Source organism: Macaca nemestrina, chromosome X (assembly GCF_043159975.1).
Source record: "Macaca nemestrina isolate mMacNem1 chromosome X, mMacNem.hap1, whole genome shotgun sequence".
NCBI lineage: Eukaryota > Metazoa > Chordata > Mammalia > Primates > Cercopithecidae > Macaca > Macaca nemestrina.
This window is the reverse complement of record NC_092145.1, coordinates 89,801,179-89,821,506: the sequence shown is the minus strand read 5'-3', so window position 1 is coordinate 89,821,506 and position 20,328 is coordinate 89,801,179. Positions and strand designations below refer to the sequence as shown.

The window sequence follows — 20,328 nt, the reverse complement described above, 5'->3', positions numbered from 1 at the left end:
TTTGTCTGTTATTGGTGTATAGGAGTGCTTGTGATTTTTGCACATTGATTTTGCGTCCTGAGACTTTGCTGAAGTTGCCTATCAGCTTCAAGATATTTTGGGCTGAGACAATGGGGTTTTCTTAATATACAATCATGTCATCTGCAAACAGAGACAATTTGACTTCTTCTTTTCCTAATTGAATACGCTTTATTTCTTTTGCTTGCCTGATTACCCTGGCCAGAACTTCTAGCACTATGTTGAATAGGAGTGGTGAGAAAGGGCATCCCTCTCTTGTGCCAGTTATCAAAGGGAATGCTTCCAGTTTGTGCATGTTCAGTATGATATTGGATGTGAGTTTGTCATAAATAGCTCTTATTATTTTGTGATCCGTCCCATCAATACCTAGTTTATTGAGAGTTTTTAGCATGAAGGGCCATTGAATTTTGTCAAAGACTTTTTCTGCATCTATTGAGATAATCATGTGGTTTTTGTCTTTGGTTCTGTTTATATGATGGATTACATTTATTGATTTGCGTATGTTGAACCAGCCTTGCCTCCCAGGGATGAAGCCATCCTCATCATAGTGGATAAGGTTTTTGATGTGCTGTTGGATTCGGTTTGCCAGTATTTTATTGAGGATTTTTGCATCGACATTCATCAGGGGTATTGGTCTAAAATTCTCTTTTTTTGTTGTGTCTCTGCCAGGCTTTGGTATCAGGATGATGTTGGCCTCGTAAAATGAGTTAGGGAGGATTCTCTCTTTTTCTATTGATAGGAATAGTTTCAGAAGGAATTATACCAGCTCCTCCTTGTACCTCTGGTAGAATTCAGCTGTGAATCCATCTGGTACTGAACTTTTTTTTGTTGGTAGCCTATTAATTATTGCCTGAATTTCAGTGCCTGTTATTGGTCTATTCAAGGATTCACCTTCTTCCTTGTTTAGTCTTTGGAGGGTGTTTGTGATCAGGAATTTACCCACTTCTTCTAGATTTTCTAGTTTATTTGCATAGAGGTGTTTGTGCTATTCCCTGATGGTAGTTTGTATTTCTGTGTGATCATCGATGATATCCCCTTTATCATTTTTTATTGTGTCTATTTGATTCTTCTCTCTTTTCTTCTGTATCAGTCATGCTAGCTATCTATCAATTTTCTTAATCTTGTCAAAAAACCAGCTTCTGGATTCATTCATGTTTTGGAGGTTTTTTAGTGTCTCTGTCTTCTTCAGTTCTGCTCTGATCTTAGTTATTTCTTGCCTCATGCTAGCTTTTGAATGTGTTTGCTCTTGCTTCTCTAGTTCTTTTAATTGTGATGTTAGGGTATCAATTTTAGATCTTTCCTGCTTTCTCTTGTGGGCATGTAGTCCTATAAATTTCCCTCTACACACTGCTTTAAATGTATCCCGGAGATTCTGGTATGTTGTGTCTTCATTCTCATTGGTTTCAAATAACTTCTTTATTTCTGTCTTCTTTTCCTTACGTACCCAGTAGTCATTCAGGACAGGTTGTTCAGTTTCCATGTAACTGAGCGGTTTTGAGTGAGTTTCTTAATCCTGAGTTCTAGTTTGATTGCACTGTGGTCTGAGAGACAGTTTGTTATAATGTCTCTTCCTTTACAATTGCTGAGGAATGCTTTACTTCCAACTAGGTGGTCAATTTTGGAATAAGTGTGATATGGTGCTGGGAAGAATGTATGTTCTGTTGATTTGGGGTGGAGAGTTCTGTAGATGTCTATTAGGTCCACTTGGTGCAGAGCTGAGTTCAATTCCTGGATATCCTTGTTAACTTTCTGTCTTGTTGATTTGTTAAATGTTGACAGTGGGGTGTTAAAGTCTTTCATTATCATTGTGTGGGAGTCTAAGTCTTTCTGTAGGTCTCTCAGGACTTGCTTTATGAATCTGGTTGCTCCTGTGTTGGGGGCATGTATATTTAGGATAGTTAGCTCTTCCTGATGAATTGATCCCTTTACCATTATGTAATGGCCTTCTTTGTCTATTTTGATCTTTATTGGCTTAAAGTCTGTTTTTTCAGAGACTAGGATTGCAACCCCTGCTTTTTTTTTTTTTTATTTCCATTGGCTTGGTAGATAAATCTTCCTCCATCCCTTTATTTTGAGCCTATGTGTGTCTCTGCATGTGAGCTGGGTCTCCTGAATACAGCACACTGATGGGTGTTGACTCTTTATCCAATTTGCCAGTCTGTGTCTTTTAATTGGAGCATTTAGTCCATTTACATTTAAGGTTAATATTTTTATGTGTGCATTTGATCCTGTCATTATGATGTTAGCTGGTAATTTTGCTCGTTCGTTGATGCAGTTTCTTCCTAGCATTGATGGTCTTTACAATTTGGCATGTTTTTGTAGTGGCTGGTACCAGTTGTTCCTTTCCATGTTTAGTGCTTCCTTCAGGAGGTCTTGTAAGGAGGGCTTGGTGGTGACAAAATCTCTCAGCATTTGTGTGTCCATAAAGGATTTATTTCTCCTTCACTTATGAAGCTTTGTTTCACTGCATATGAAATTCTGGGTTGAAAATTCTTTTCTTTAAGAATGTTGAATATTGGTCCCCATTGTCTTCTGGCTTTTATAGTTTCTGCTTAGAGATCCACTGTTAGTCTGATGGGCTTCCGTTTCTGGGTAACCATACCTTTCTCTCTGGCTGTCCTTAATACTTTTTCCTTCATTTAAATGTTGGTGCATTTGAAAATTATGTGTCTTGGAGTTGCTCTTCTTGAATAGTATCTTTGTGGCATTCTCTGTATTTCCTGAATTTGAATGTTGGCCTGCCTTGCTAGGTTGGTGAAGTTCTCCTGGATAATATCCTGAAGAGTGTTTTCCAACTTGGTTCCATTCTCCCCGTCATGTTCAGGTACCCCAATCAAATGTAGATTTGGTCTTTTCACACAGTCCCATATTTCCTGGAGGCTTTGTTAGTTTCTTTTTACTCTTTTTTTCTCTAAACTTCTCTTCTCACTTCATTTCATTCATTTGACCTTCAATCACTGATACCGTTTCTTCCACTTGATCAAATCAGCTATTGAAGCTTGTGCATGCATCACGTAGTTCTTGTGCCATGGTTTTCAGCTCCATCAGGTGATTTAAGGACTTCTATACACTGTTTATTCTGGTTAGCTATTCATCTAATCTTTTTTCAAGGTTTTTAACTTCTTTGTGATGGGTTTGAACATCCTCGTTTAGCTTGGAGAAGTTTGTTGTTATTGATCATCTGAAGCCTTCTTCTCTCAACTCAGCAGAGTCATTCTCCATCCCGCTTTGTTCCATTGCTGGTGAGGAGCTGCATTCCTTTGGAGGAGAAGAGGCACTCTGATTTTTAGAATTTTCAGCTTTTCTGCTCTGGTTTCTCCCCTTCTTTGTGGTTTTATCTACCTTTGGTCTTTGATGATTGTGACATACCGATGGGGTTTTGGTGTGGATGTCCTTTCTGTTTATTTGTTTTCCTTCTAACAATCAGGACCCTCAGCTGAAGCTTCGTCTCAGAGGGGCACCTGGCTGTAGGAGGTGTCAGTTGGCCCCTACTGGGAGGTGTCTCCCAGTTAGGCTACTTGGGGTTCAAAGACCCATTTGAGGAGGCAGTCTGACCATTCTGAGATCTCAAACTCTGTGCTGGGAGAACAACTACTCTCTTCAAAGCTGTCAGACAGGGACTTTTAAGTCTGCAGAAGTTTCTGCTGCCTTTTGTTCAACTATGCCCTGCCTCTAGATGTGAAGTCTACAGAGGCAGGCAGGCCTCCTTGAGCTGTGGTGGGCTCCACCCAGTTCGAGCTTCCCAGCTGCTTTGTTTACCTACTCAAGCCTCAGCAATGGGAGATGCACCTCCCCCAGCCTCGCTGCCACCTTGTGGTTTGATTTCAGACTGCTGTGCTAGTAGTGAGTGAGGCTTCGTGGGCATGATACTCTCCAAGCCAGGCACGGGATATAATCTCCTGGTGTGCCGTTTGCTAAAGGCGTTGGAAAGGTGCAGTATTAGGGTGGGAATGTTCCGATTTTCCAGGTACCGTCTGTCACAGCTTTCCTTTGCTAGGAAAGGGAATTCCCCGATCCCTTGCACTTCCTGCGTGAGGCAATGTCCCACCCTGCTCCGTGGGCTGCAACCACTGTCTAACAAGCCCCAGTGTGATGAACCCAGTACCTCAGTTGGAAATGGCAGAAATCATCCGTCTTCTGTGTCACTCAAGCTAAAGCTGCAGAATGGAGCTCTTCCTATTCGGCCATCTTGGAACCTCTCTCTCTGGTTAAGTTTCTTGCAGATTCTGGATATTAGCCCTTTGTGAGATGGATTCAGTTACCCAGTTTTTTTGCTAAAAATTTGAGCAACTATGTTCATCGGGGATATTTGTCTGCAGTTTTCTTTTTTGGTTATGTTCTTTCCTTGTTTTGGTATTACTGTGATACTAGCTTTGTAGAATGATTTATGGAGTGTTCCCTCTTTCTCTATCTTGTGGAATAGTTTCAATAGGATTGGTACTGATTCTTTCTTGAATGTTTGGTAGAATTCTGCTGTGAATCCATCTGCTCTTTGACATTTTTGTTGGTAATTTTTAAATTACCTTTTTAATCTTGCTATTTTTTACTGGTCTGTTCAGAGTATCTAATTCTTCCTGATTTAAGCTAGGAGAGTTGTATCTTTCCAAGAATTTATCCATCTCTTCTAGGTTTTTTAGTTTATACATGTAAAGGTCTTCATAATAGGCTTGAGTGATCTTTTGTATTTCTGTGGTGTCAGTTGTAATTTTTCCCATTTTGTTTTTTATTGAACTTATTTGGATTTTCTTTCCTTTTCTCATCATCAGTCTTGCTGCGGCTGCTATGGGGGATGGGGGTGAGGTTCCCAGTTTAATTTAGTTATGTTCCTAGAGGATTATGACTGCCTCTGTTGTGTCATGCAGGTTGTCAGAGAAGTGAGGGAAAGCCAGTAGTCACTTGCCTCACTTAGCTCCCAAGCAATCTGAAGGACTGGTCTCACTCCCATTGTTCCACCCCCACCCCCACAACAGCACAGAGTTTGTTTCTAGGCAATGGGCAAGCAGAACTGAGAACTTGCCCCAGGCTACCTGCCTACCAGCTGCAAAAGCAAATATGGCCTTTCTTCTTCCCCAGCATGTGGAGTCTGCACAAGGGATTCACATCCTCCCCCGAGATTTGGCCAGGAGGCTTCTCAATCAGTTCAAATTGTTACAGAGTTCAGCTGGAGATTTCCTTCTCCCTGTAGCCTTTGCCCAGTGCCTGTGGCCACCCTCCTGGAGGACCCCTTTGAGGTCAGGTGGAAACAGGTTCCTAGGGGACCCAACAAGCTCCCAGGGGTTTTCCTGCTGCTTTCTCTACCCGTGTATTTCACTTGGCTCTCTAAATTGACTCAGTTTCAGTTAGGGTAAAAATCTCCCATAATCTAGGTCTTCACTTTCCCCAGTGGGGGTGTGTGTTCAGGGGTGGACAATCTCTTTTTTCCACTTCCACAGTATGGGCACTTACAGTATTTGGGTTGTCTCCCAAGTCCTCCAGGAGTGATCCACTGTCTTCAGGGGGTCTGTCTATTTATCTTAAGTAGAAAAACTAAATTATAAACCAATCAAAGATAATAACTACAACAACCTTTCAAGAAATAGACAGTATAGCAAGGTATACATAGAAAGAACAAAAAAGTTAAAAAGCAGAAGTGAGGAAGAGATGAAGTTAAAGTGTAGAGATTTTATGAGGTATTTATTTGCTTGTTTTATAGTTTGCTTGTTTTTCTTCACAATCAGTGTTAATTTGTCAGCCATTTAAAATAACGGGTTATAAGATGTTATTTTCAAGCCTCTTGGTAACCTCAAATAAAAAAGTCTGCAACAGATACACACAAAATAAAAAACAAGAAATTAAAACATACCACAAAAGAACACCACCTTCACAAAAAGAAAGACAGGAAGGAAAGAAAGAAGGAAGAGGAGACCACAAAACAACCAGAAAACAACAAAATGTCAAGATAATATTCTTACTAATCAATGATAACATTGAATGTAAATCAACTCAACTCTCCAATCAAAAGACATACATTGAATGGATTGAAAAATAAAAGAGCCAACAATTTGTTGCCTACAAGTAACACACTACCTATAAAGGAACACATAGACTGAAAATAAATGGATGGAAAAAGATACTCCTTACCAACGGACACCAAAACAGAGCAGGTGTAGCTATATTTGTTTCAGGCAAAATACAGTTAAAGAAAAAAAAGTATAAGAAGAGACAACTAAGGCCATTATATTATGGTAAAGGGGTCAGTTTATCAAGAGGATGTAACAATTTCAAATATATATACTTCCAACCCTGGAGCACTTATATATATAAAGCAAATATTATTAGAGCTAAAGAGAAAGATAAGACCCAATGCAATAAAAGCAGAGGACTTCAGCACTCCACTTTCAGCACTGAACAGATTACCCAGAGAGAAAATCAACAAAGAAACATCACTTATTCTACACTATAAACCAAATGCACCTAACTGATATTTATAGAGCATTTTATCCCATGGCTGTCAAATATACATTTCTTTCCTCATTACATGGATCATTCTCCAGAATAGACCATATGTTACTTCACAAAAGAAGTCCTAAATAATTGAAAAAATTTGAAATTATATCCATTTCTTCTCTGATGATAATGGAAAAAAATTGAATTCAATAACAAGAGGAATTTCGGAAGCCATACAAATACATGGAAATTAAGCATTATGTTACTGAATGACCAATAAGCCAATGAAGAAATTAAGATGGAAATTTTAAAAGAAATAAAAATGGAATCACAACCTACCAAAACCTATGGGATAAAGCAAAGGCAGTTCTAAGAGGAAAGTTTATAGCTATAAGCACCTACATCGGAAAAAAAAGAAAGAAAGAAAGAAAGAAAAACTTCAAAGAAACAACCTAATGATATATTTTAAGGAACTAGAAAGGCAACAGCAGCAAAACTCAAAAATTATTAGAATAAAGTAAATAATTCAAGCAGACCAGAAATTAGTCAAATTGAGAAAATCATAGAAAAAAATCACCAAAACAAAAAGTTGATTTTTTGAAAAAGTAAACAAAATTCACAGCCCTGTAGCCAGATTTGAAGACAATAGGAAAGATGCAAGTAAATAAAATCAGAGATGAAAGAGGAATCATTACAATTGATACTTCAGAAATACCAGGAATTATTAGTGCCCACTATGAGCATCCATAAGGCAAAAAATTGGAAAATGTTAAAAGGGGATGAATTTCTAAACACATACAACCTTCCAAAATTGACCCATGAATAAATCTAAAACCTTAAATGAATATATGGTTTGACTGTGTCTGCACCCATATCTCATCTTGAATTGTAGCTCCCACACAATTCCCACAATTTATGGGAGTAACCTAGTGGGACATAACTGAATCATGGGGGCAGGTTTTTTCCATGCTGCTCTCATGATAGTGTATACATTTAATGAGATCTGATGGTTTTATAATGAGGAGTTCCCTTGTACAAGCTTTCTATTTTTGCTTGCTGCCATCCATATAAGACATGACTTACTCCTTCTTGCCTTTATTCATGATTTTGAATTCTCCACAGCCATGTGGAACTGGGAGTCCATTAAACCTCTTTCCTTTATAAATTACCCAGTCTCATGCATGTTTATATTAGCAGTGTGAGAAAAGAGTAATACAGTAAATTGGGACCACTAGAGTGGGGTGCTGCCATAAGATACCAGTAGAGTGGGGTGCTTTATAAGATACCTGATAATGTGGAAGCAAATTTGGAACTGGTTAAAAGGTAGAGGTTAAAACAATTTGGAGTGCTCAGAAGAAGACAGAAAAATGTGGGCGGTTTGGAACTTCCTAGAGACTTTTTGAATAGTTTTGACCAAAATGCTGATGATGGTATGTACAAAGAAATCCAGGCTGAGGTGGTGTCAGATGGAGATGAAGAACATTTTGGGAACAGGAGTAAAGGTGGCTGTTGCTATGTTTTAGCAAAGAGACTGGTGGAATTTTGTCCCTGCCTTTTGTGGATCTTTGAACTTGAGGGAGATGATTTATGGTATCTGGTGGAAGAAATTTCTAAGCAGCAAGGCATTCAAGAGGTGACTTGGGTGCCATTAAAAATCATTCAGTTTTTAAAGGGAGACAGAGCATAAAAGATCAGAAAATTTGCAGCCTAACAGTGCAATAGAACAGAAAATCCCATTTTCTGAGAAGAAATTCTAGTTGGCTGCAGAAATTTGCATAAGCAACTAGGAGCCAAATATTAATCACCAAGACAATGGGGGAAGTGTCTCCAGGTCATGTCAGAGATCTTCACAGCAGCCCCTCCCATCACAGGCCTGGAGACCTAGGAGTAAAAAAATGATTTCATGGGCTGGGCCCAGGGTCCCCCTGCTCTGTGCATCCTAGGGACATGGTGCTCTGTGTCCCAACCAGTCTACTCATGGTTAAGAGGGGCTAATGTACAGCTCGGGCTGTTGCTTCAGAGGGTGAATGTCCCAAGCCTTGGCAGCTTCCATGTGGTGTTAAGCCTGTGGGTACATGGAAATCAAAAACTGAGGTTTGGGAACCTTCGACTAGATTTCAGAGTATGTATGGAAACGCCTGGATGCCCAGGCAGAAGTTTGCTGCAGGGGTGGGGCCCTCATGGAAAACCTCTGCTAGGGCAGTGCAAAAGGGAAATGTGTGGTGCAAGCTCCCACACAGACTTCCCACTGGGTTAGTGCCTAGTGGAGCTGTGTGAAGAGAGTCCTTCAGACCCCAGATTGGTATATTTACCATCAGCTTGCACCATGCACCTGAAAAAGCTGCAGACAATGCCAGCCCATGAAAGCAGCCAGGAGGGGTGCTATATCTTGCCAAGCCATAGGGGTAGAGCTGCCTAAGGCTATGGGAACCTACCTCTTGCATCAGCATGACCTAGATGTGAGACTTGGAGTCAAAGGAGATCATTTTGGAGCTTTAAGATTTTACTCCCCCACTGAATTTTGGACTTGCATGGGGCCTTTAGCCCCTTTGTTTTAGCCCATTTCTCCCATTTGGAATGGATGTATTTATCCAATGCCTGTACCTCTGTTCTATCTAGGAAGTAACTGCTTTTGATTTTACAGGCTCATAGGCAGAAGGGACTTGTCTCTGATCATAATTTAAACTATGGACTTTTGAGTTAATGCTGAAATGAGTTAACACTTTTGGGAACTGTTGGGAAGGCTTGATTGGTTTAGAAATGTGAGAACATGAAATTTAGGATGGGCCAGGGTCAGAATGATATGGTTTAGCTGTGTCCCCACCCAAATTTCATTTTGAATTGTAGCTCCCATAATTCCCACATGTCGTGGAAGAGACCTGGTGGGAGATAATTGAGTCATGGGCGTGGTTTCCACCATACTGCTCTTGTGTTAGTGAATAAGTCTCATGAGATCTGTTGGCTTTATAAGGGGAAACCCCTTTCACTTGGTTCTCATTCTCTCTTGTCTGCCACCATGTAAGATGTGCCTTTCACCTACCACCATGATTGTGAGGCCTCCTCAGCCACGTGGAGTCATGAGCCCATTAAACTTTTTTTTTCTTTATAAATTACCCAGTCTCTGGTATGTCTTTACCAGCAGCATGAAAACAGATTAATACAAATGACAAATAACAAGTAATGAGATCAAAGCCACAAGAAAATCTCCTAGCAAAAAAAAAGCCTGAGACCTTATGGCTACACTGCTGAATCCTACCAAACTTTTAAAGAAGTAATATTAATCCTATTCAGCAGATTTTGAAAAACTGAGAAGCAAGGAACACATCCAAACTCATTCTACCAGGCCAGTGTTACCCTGTTAACAAAACCATACAAATGCATATCAAAAACAAAAACTATAGGACAATATTCCTGATCAATATTGATGCAAAAATTCTCAACAAAATACTAGCACTGGATTTAACAACAAATTAAAATGATACAATGAAGAAAAGAGAGAAGATTAAAAAAAAATTAGAAATGACAAAAGGGATATTACCACCGACCCCACAGAAATACAAAAACCCTTCAGTGACTACTGTTAAGATGTTCATCTGCACAAACTGAAAAATCTAGAAGAAATAGATATATTCATGGACACATACACCCTCCCAAGTTTGAACCAGGAAGAACGTGAACGGAATAAATCAGTAAGGAGCTCTGAAATTGACTCAGTAATAAAGAGCCTACAGGAAAAAAAAAAAAAAAAAAAAAAAAGCCCAAGGCCAGAAGGATTCACAGCCAAATTACCAGATATACAAAGAACTGGTAACGTTTCTGCTAAAACTATTTTGAGAAATTGAGAAGGAGATACTCCTCCCCTATTTAATATATGAGGCCAGCATAATCCTGATACAAAACCTGGCAGAGACACAACAAGAAAAAAAGAAAACGTTAGGCCCGTATATGTCAACATTGATGCAAAAGTTCTCGACAAAATACAACCAAATTAAATCTAGCAGCACACCAATAAGTGAATCCACCATGATGAGGTAGGCTTTATCCCTGGGATGCAACGTTGGCTCAACATACACCAATAAATAAATGTGACTTATGCGATAAATCACATAAACAGAACTAAAGACAAAAACCTCATGATTATCTCAATAGATACAGAAAAGACTTTTGATAAAATTCAGCATCGCTTCATGTTAGAAACTCTCAATAAACTAGATATTGAAGAAGCGTACCTTAAAATAATAAAAGCAATCTATGGCAAACCCTTAGTAAGCATCATACTGAATTGGCAAAAGCTGGAAGCATATTCATTGCAAAGCAGCACAAGACAACGGTGCCCTCTCTCAACACTTTATTCAACACAGTATTGGAAGTAATGGCCAGAGCAATCAGTCAAGTGACAGAAATAAACAGCATCCAAATATAAAGGGAGGAAGTAAAACTATCCTTGTTTACAGCTGACATAATTCTATATCTATGAAAGGCCAACAGTCTCAGCATAGAAGCTCTTTAAGCTGATATCTTCAGCAGTGTTTCAGGATACAAAAGCAACGTACAAAAATCACCAGCATTTTTATACAGCAACAACAGTGAAGCTGAGTCAAGTCCAAAACACAATCCCATTCACAATTGTGACCAAAAAATAAAATGAAATATCTAAGAATACATGTAACCAGGGAGGTGAAATATCTCTACAATGACAATTAAAAAACAGCAAGGCTGGTTCAACATTCGCAAATCAATAAACATAATCCAGCATATAAACAGAACCAAAGACAAGAACCACATGATTGTCTCAATAGATACAGAAAAGGCTTTTGACAAAATTCAATAGCCCTTCATGCTAAAAACGCTCAATAAATTCGGTATTGATGGAACGTACCTCAAAATATTAAGAGCTATTTATGACAAACCCACAGCCAATATCATACTGAATGGGCAAAAAGTGGAAAAATTCCCTTTGAAAACTGGCACAAGACAGGGATGCCCTCTCTCACCACTCCTATTCAACATAGTGTTGGAAGTTCTGGCTAGGGCAATCAGGCAAGAGAAAGAAATCAAGGGTATTCAGTTAGGAAAAGAAGAAGTCAAATTGTCCCTGTTTGCAGATGACATGATTGTATATTTAGAAAACCCCATTGTCTCAGCCCAAAACCTCCTTAAGCTGATAAGCAACTTCAGCAAAGTCTCAGGATACAAAATTAATGTGCAAAAATCACAAGCATTCTTATACACCAGTAACAGAGAAACAGAGAGCCAAATCAGGAATGATCTTCCATTCACAATTGCTTCAAAGAGAATCAAATACCTAGGAATCCAACTTACAAGGGATGTAAAGGACCTCTTCAACGAGAACTACAAACCACTGCTCAGTGAAATCAAAGAGGACACAAACAAATGGAAGAGCATACCATGCTCATGGATAGGAAGAATCAATATCGTGAAAATGGCCATACTGCCCAAGGTAATTTATAGATTCAATGCCATCCCCATCAAGCTACCAATGAGTTTCTTCACAGAATTGGAAAAAACTGCTTTAAAGTTCATATGGAACCAAAAAAGAGCCCGCATCTCCAAGACAATCCTAAGTCAAAAGAACAAAGCTGGAGGCATCACGCTACCTGACTTCAAACTCTACTACAAGGCTACAGTAACCAAAACAGCATGGTACTGGTACCAAAACAGAGATATAGACCAATGGAACAGAACAGAGTCCTCAGAAATAATACCACACATCTACAGCCATCTGATCTTTGACAAACCTGACAAAAACAAGAAATGGGGAAAAGATTCCCTATTTAATAAATGGTGCTGGGAAAATTGGCTAGCCATAAGTAGAAAGCTGAAACTGGATCCTTTCCTTACTCCTTATACGAAAATTAATTCAAGATGGATTAGAGACTTAAATGTTAGACCTAATACCATAAAAATCCTAGAGGAAAACCTAGGTAGTACCATTCAGGACATAGGCATGGGCAAAGACTTCATGTCTAAAACACCAAAAGCTACAGCAGCAAAAGCCAAAATTGACAAATGGGATCTAATTAAACTAAAGAGCTTCTGCACAGCAAAAGAAACTACCATCAGAGTGAACAGGCAACCTACAGAATGGGAGAAAATTTTTGCAATCTACTCATCTGACAAAGGGCTAATATCCAGAACCTACAAAGAACTCAAACAAATTTACAAGAAAAAAACAAACAACCCCATCAAAAAGTGGGCAAAGGATATGAACAGACATTTCTCAAAAGAAGACATTCATACAGCCAACAGACACATGAAAAAATGCTCATCATCACTGGCCATCAGAGAAACGCAAATCAAAACCACAATGAGATACCATCTCACACCAGTTAGAATGGCGATCATTAAAAAGTCAGGAAACAACAGGTGCTGGAGAGGATGTGGAGAAATAGGAACACTTTTACACTGTTGATGGGATTGTAAACTAGTTCAACCATTATGGAAAACAGTATGGCGATTCCTCAAGGATCTAGAACTAGATGTACCATATGACCCAGCCATCCCATTACTGGGTATATACCCAAAGGATTATAAATGATGCTGCTATAAAGACACATGCACACGTATGTTTATTGCAGCACTATTCACAATAGCAAAGACTTGGAATCAACCCAAATGTCCATCAGTGACAGATTGGATTAAGAAAATGTGGCACATATACAGCATGGAATACTATGCAGCCATAAAAAAGGATGAGTTTGTGTCCTTTGTAGGGACATGGATGCAGCTGGAAACCATCATTCTTAGCAAACTATCACAAGAACAGAAAACCAAACACCGCATGTTCTCACTCATAGGTGGGAACTGAACAATGAGATCACTCGGACTCAGGAAGGGGAACATCACACACCGGGGCCTATCATGGGAAGGGGGGAGGGGGGAGGGATTGCATTGGGAGTTATACCTGATGTAAATGACGAGTTGATGGGTGCAGCACAGCAACATGGCACAAGTATACATATGTAACAAACCTGCACGTTATGCACATGTACCCTACAGCTTAAAGTATAATAATAATAAATAAATTTAAAAAAAAAGAAAATAGCCCAAAACAATAAAAGAAATTATATTTGCTAAGAAAAAAAAAAAAAAAAAAAAAAAAAAAAACAGCTCAACGAAATCAGAGACGACACAAAGAAAAAGCATTCCATGGTAATGGATAGGAAGAATCAATATAAATAAATGGTCACATCGTGAAAATGGCCTTACTGCCCAAAGTAATTTATAGTCAATGCTATCCCCAACAAGCTACCACTGACTTTCTTCACAGAATTGGAAGAAACTAAACTTCATATGGAACCAAAAAAGAGCACGCATAGCCCAAACAATCCTGGACAACAAGAACAAAGCTGGAGGCATCATGCTACCTGACTTCAAACTATACTACAAGGCTACAGTAACCAAAACAGCATGGTACTGGTACCAAAACATATATAGACCAATTAAACAGAACAGAGGCCTCAGAAATAGCACCACACATCTACCACCATCTGATCTTACACAAACCTGACACACACAGCAATGGGGAAAAGATTCCCTCTTTAATAAATGGTGTTGGGAAAACTGGCTAGTCATATGCAGAAAACTGAAACTGGACCCCTTCCTTACACCTTACACAAAAATCAACTCAAGATGGGTTGCAGACTTAAATGTAAGGCCTAGGACCATAAAAATCCTAGAAGAAAACCTAGGCAATACCATTCAGGACATAGGCATGGGCAAAGACTTCATGAATAAAACACCAAAAGCAATGGCAACAAAAGCCAGAATTGAAAAATGAATCTAATGAAACTAAAGGGCTTCTGCGCAGCAAAGGAAACTATCATCAGAGTGAACAGGCAGCCTACAGAATGGGAGAATATTTTTGCAATCCATCCATCTGACAAAGGCCTAATATCCAGAATCTACAAGGAATGTCACATTTACAGGAAAAAAAAAAAAAACCCTATTAAAAAGCAGGTGAAGGATATGAACAGAAACTTCTCAAAGGAAGACATTTATGCAGCAAACAAGCATATGAAAAAAAAAAACTCATCATCACTGGTCTTCAGAGAAACGCAAATCAAAACCACAGTGAGATACCATCTCACGTCAGTTAGAATGGCGATCATTTAAAAATCAGGAAACAGATGCTGGTGAGGTTGTGAAAAAATAGGAACGCTTTCACACTGTTGGTGGGAGTGTAAATTAGTTCAACCATTGTGGAAGACAGTGTGGTGATTCCTCAAGGATCTAGAACTAGAAATATCATTTGACCCAGCAATCCCATTACTGGGTATATACCCAAAGGATTTTAAATCATTCTGCTATAAAGACACATATACACGTATGTTTATTGTGGCACTATTCACAATAGCAAAGACTTGGAACCAACCCAAATGTCCATCAATGATAGACTGAATTAACCACACACAGCATAGAATCTACTCTTATCCTTAGAAATATAGTACTATTTATTGTAATAAATTTGTACAGAATATCATGATGATTAAAAACAGAGAATCTGGAAAAAAAAAAAAAAAGAAAAGAAAATGTGGCCTGTATACACCAAGTAATACTGTGCAGCCATCAAAAAGGATGAGTTTATGTCCTTTGCAGGGACATGGATGAAGCTGGAAACCATCATTCTCAGCAAACTATCACATGATCAGAAAATCAAACACTGCATGTTCTCACTCTTAAGTGGGAGTTGAACAATGTGAACACATGGACACAGGGAGGGGAACATCACACACCGGGGCCTGTGGGGGTGAGGGGCTAGGGGAGGGATGACATTAGGAGAAATACCTAATGTAGGTGATGGGTTGATGGGTGCAGCAAACCAACATGGCACGTGTATACCTATGTAACAAAACTGCGCGTTCTGCACATGTAACCCGGTACTTAAAGTATATATTTTAAAAAGGCCATACTACCTAAAGCAGTTTACAGATTCAATGTTATTCATATCAAACTACCAATGGCATTCTTCACAGTACTGGAAAAAAATATTTCAACATTTATATGGAACCGAAATATAACCCAAATACCCAAGTCAATCCTCAGCAAAAAGAACAAGTATGGAAGCATCATGTGTTTGGACTGCAAATTTTACTAAGGGCTACAGCAACCAAAACAGCATGGTACTGGTACAAAAACAGATACATAAACTAACAAAACAGTATAGACAGCCAAGAAATAAAGCCACATACCTACGACCATCTGATTTTTGACAAAGCTGACAAAAACAAGCAATAGAGAGAGGACTCTGTATTCAATAAATAGTGGTGGGATATTGGGCTACCTATATGTAGAAGATTGAATCCGGATCCCTTCCTAGCGCCATACACAAAAATCAACTCAAGATGGATTAAAGATTTAAATGTAAAACCAAAAATTGTAAAAACCCTGGAAGACGACCTAGCCAATACCATCCTGGACATAGGAACAGGCAAAAATTTCATGACAAAGACAAGAAAAGCAATTGCAACAAAAGCAAAGATTGACAAGTGAGATCTTATTAAACTTAAGAGCTTCTGCACAGCAAAAGAAACTATCAACAGAGTAAACAGAAGACCTACAGAATGGGAGAAAATATTTGCGAACTCTTCATCTCACAAAGGTCTAATATCCAGCACCTATAAGGAACTTAACCAAATTTACGAGAAAAAAAGAACCACGTTAAAAAGTGAAAAAAAAAAAAGACATGAACAGACACTTTTCAAAAGAAGACATACATGTAGTCAATAATCATATGAAGAAAAATTTAATATTACTGATTATTATACAATTGAAAATGAAAGCCAAAATGAGGTAACACCTAATATCAGTCAGAATGGCTATTATTAAAGTCAAAATATAACAGATGCTGGTGAGGTTGTGGTGAAAAGTGAATACTTATACACTGTTGGTGGGAGTGTAAATTACATTAACCTTTGTGAAAAGCATGGTGGTGATTCTTCAAAGAGCTAAAAACAGAAATACCATTCAATCCAGCAATCCAATCAGTGGATATATAACCAAAAGAATGTAAATTGTTCTGTCATAAGTACACATGCCCGTGTATGTTCATTGCAGTACTATTCACTATTCAATCTAAATGTCATGAATATAGAGAGTAAAAAGATGGTTACCAGTGGCTGGGAAGAATAGTGGGGAGGGGTGTTGGGTGGAAGTGGGCGTCATTAATGGTACCAAGAAAAACAGAAAGAATGAATAAGACCCAGTATTTGATAGCACAACAGAGTGACTATAGTCAATAATAATTTAATTATACATTTAAAATAACTGAAAGAGTATAATTGGATTGTTTGTAACACAAAGGATAAATGCTTGAGGTGGTGGATACCTTATTTACCATAATGTGATTATTATGCATTGCATACCTGTATCATCTCCTGTACACCATAAATATATACACCTATTATGTCCCTATGAAATAAAAAACAAACTACAGTAAAAGAAATTATAAAGAAGGACAATGTAAATTCTGATGCTCAGAAGAACAGTAACTCAAAGGAAAAATATTTAGAGGATTCAATGGTTGATTTGAGGAGACATATGATAAATTTAATTAATTAGAAGTTAGGTCAATTGGAGTAATCCAATCTCATGAGCAGAATGAAAAAACAATAAAATAATATTAACAAGTCTATGAAACCTGTAGTACATCAAGTATACCAATGTATAATAATTATAGACTCAGAAAGAAAGGATAGAAAGAAACAAAAGTACTTGAATGAATTGTTACTCATTTTTCTAAAGTTTAATGGAAGACATGAATCTGTAGATCCAAGATGCTTAAGTAATTCCCAGCAGGATAAACTGAATGAAATCTACTGCAAGGCATATTAGAGTCAAATTGCCTATATTATTAAAATTAATTTGCATTAATTCAAACTGAATTGTTATAAAGTTAAGATAGGAATTGTAATCCTCAGGTTAACAAAAAATGAACTGAAAAATACATGAGAAAATAAGCAGGGATTCTAAATGGTATAATAGGAAAAATGAATTAATTATATTTAAGGCAGTAACTGAGAAATTTCTAATTGAAACCAAAAACAGAGGAAAACTGAAAAGAAATCACAAATATGTAGCAGTCAAACATCCCATTCTCCAGTAAGAAATTGGCCAAATAAGAAAATACAAGGAAATAATAAAATACTCTGAGATGAATGAAATTGAAACATAACATAAAACTTATGGGTTGTAAGTGAAAGTATTGCTGAGAAAGAAATGTATAAATATACATGTTTAAACTCAAAGATCAATCTGAAATCAATAACCTGACTTTAAACATTAAGGATCTAGAAGTGGAAATGCAAGGTAAACCCACCACTTGGAGAAGGAAGCAAATAATAAATACTAGAACAGTAATAAATGCAATTGAGAAATGGAAAATAGAAGAGAATAAAGTAAACTAATATTTGGTTATTTACATTGTTCAGCAAAAGTGGATATTACTACAGACCTCAAAGATATCAAAATAGTTATAAAATTATATATAAACCAATCGATTTGATAACTTACATAATATGAACAAATTTTTAGTAACACAAGCTACCAAAACTGACTCAGAAAGAAGTAGAAAATCTGAACAGATCTATAACAAGTGAAAAGATGAATCAGTGATCAAAAACCTAACCACAGGTTAAAGACCAGGACCATATGTTTTCATTCTTAAAATTTCCAAACAGTGGCATTTATCTCAGGAATGCTGTGGTGGTTGAAAATTTTAAGAAGTCAATCAACATAATACACCAGAATATAAGAACCCTTGCTCCAAAACAGAAAGACAAACAACTAAGAAAGAAGCAAAGGGCATAAATAGATAATTGTCTAAAGAAGATATATGAATGACCAACAAGCATTTGAATAGATGCTCAACATTACTAATGAGTAGGGAATTGCAAATTAAAACCTCGGTGATATATCACTTGGCATTCACTAGTATAGCTATAATAATAATTTTTAAAACTATAAAATAACATGTTGGTGAGAAGGATGAGAAATTGTAACCCTCATACATTCACTGGTGGAAATGTAAAATGGTGCATTTCCTGTTGAAAATATTTTGATAGTTTCTAAAAAAAGGCGAACATAAAGTTACCCATATGAACAGCAATTTAGCTCTTAGGCATGGAATTTTCAAAAATAATTGAAAACAGATATTCAAATATATATTTTTACCCAGGTGTTAATAGCAGTACAATTTACAATACCTATCAGATGGAAATACCCAAATCTCAATCAACTGATAAATGGATAAACAAAAGTGTTACATCAATACAATGAACTGTTACTCAATAATTAAAAGAAATAAACTGATACATGCTATAATGTGACTGAATACTGAAAATGTCATGATAAATGAGAAATGCCAGACACAAAAAGGTCACATATTGTATTAGCCCATTTATATGAAATATTAATATCAGCAAGATTCATACAGATATAAAGATTAATAGTTGACAGCTGTTTGGAGAAGTAGGAAATTAGGGCTGTCTGCTTAGTGTATTCAGGCTTTTTTTTTTTTTTTTTGAGTGATGAAAATGTCTGGCACTAGATGGAAATCATGTTGGGATAACATTTGGAATATAGTAAATACCACCGAAATGTATACATTAAAATGGTTCATTTTATCACGTTAATTTCATTGCAATATTTTAAAAGTACTGTTATTTATTTGTTTTCTTTGTATTTTTTAAGTTAACATATAAAAATCATATATTTTATGGTGTACACCATGTTTTGATATATGTATACATTGAGGAGTGGCTAATCAATTTAAGTAAAATATCCATTACCTCACATATTTATCATTTCCTTTGTGATGAGAACGCTTAAAATCTTCTTTCTTAGCACTTTTCAAGTATACAATGCATTGTTATTAACTGTAGTCGCCATGTAGTACAACAGATCTCTTGAACTTACTTCCCCTGTATGATTAAAATTTTGTATCATTTCACCAATATCTCCCCAATCTTGTTACTAATCTTAGGGGAAAAGCTTTCAGCTTTTCACCATTGAGTATAATGTTAGCTGTGGGCTTTTGATATATGGCCTCTATTGTGTTGAGGTACATTCCTTCTATACCTCATTTCTTTTTTTCTTTTTTTTTTTTTTTTTTTTTTTTGTTGTTGTTGAATTAACAGTTTAATTTAGAAGGCACTCTAGATGTTTTCCCAACCAGGATTTATGGGACACCTTCCCCAAGCCAGGCACAGAGCTACCCTAGGAGATATGATGCCGAGCATGACAGACATAGCTCCTGTCTCCAGGGAGCTCACCTTCATGAATAGGAGACACACTTAGATAAGCATTAACTATGAGGTGTGAGCAGTGCTATGGCAAAGTGGTGCCCTGCACTCTGGATTTTAATGATTTGTCTTTTTTTTTTAATTTATTTACTATTATTATACTTTAAGTTGTAGGGTACATGTGCATAACGTGCAGGTTTCTTACATATGTATACTTGTGCCATGTTGCTGTGCTGCACCCATCAACTCGTCATTTACATCAGGTATAACTCCCAATGCAATCCCTCCACCCTCCTCCCTCCCCATGATAGGCCCCGGTGTGTGATGTTCCCCTTCCTGAGTTCGAGTGATCTCATTGTTCAGTTCCCACCTATGAGTGAGAACATGCGGTGTTTGGTTTTCTATTCTTGTGATAGTTTGCTAAGAATGATGGATTCCAGCTGCATCCAAGTCCCTAAAAAGGACTCAAACTCATCCTTTTTTATGGCTGCATAGTATTCCATGGTGTATATGTGCCACATTTTCTTAATCCAATCTGTCACTGATAGACATTTGGGTTGATTCCAAGTCTTTGCTATTGTGAATAGTGCTGCAATAAACATACGTGTGCATGTGTCTTTAT

At 37.5% G+C, this 20,328-nt stretch overlaps 1 protein-coding gene across 16 annotated transcripts in view; it reads left to right on the top strand.

The window, feature by feature from the left end:
* LOC105476707 (zinc finger CCCH-type containing 12B) overlaps window positions 1-20,328 on the top strand; it is a 433,900-nt gene that overhangs the window by 197,712 nt on the left and 215,860 nt on the right. The gene's annotated exons all lie outside the window — the stretch shown is intronic.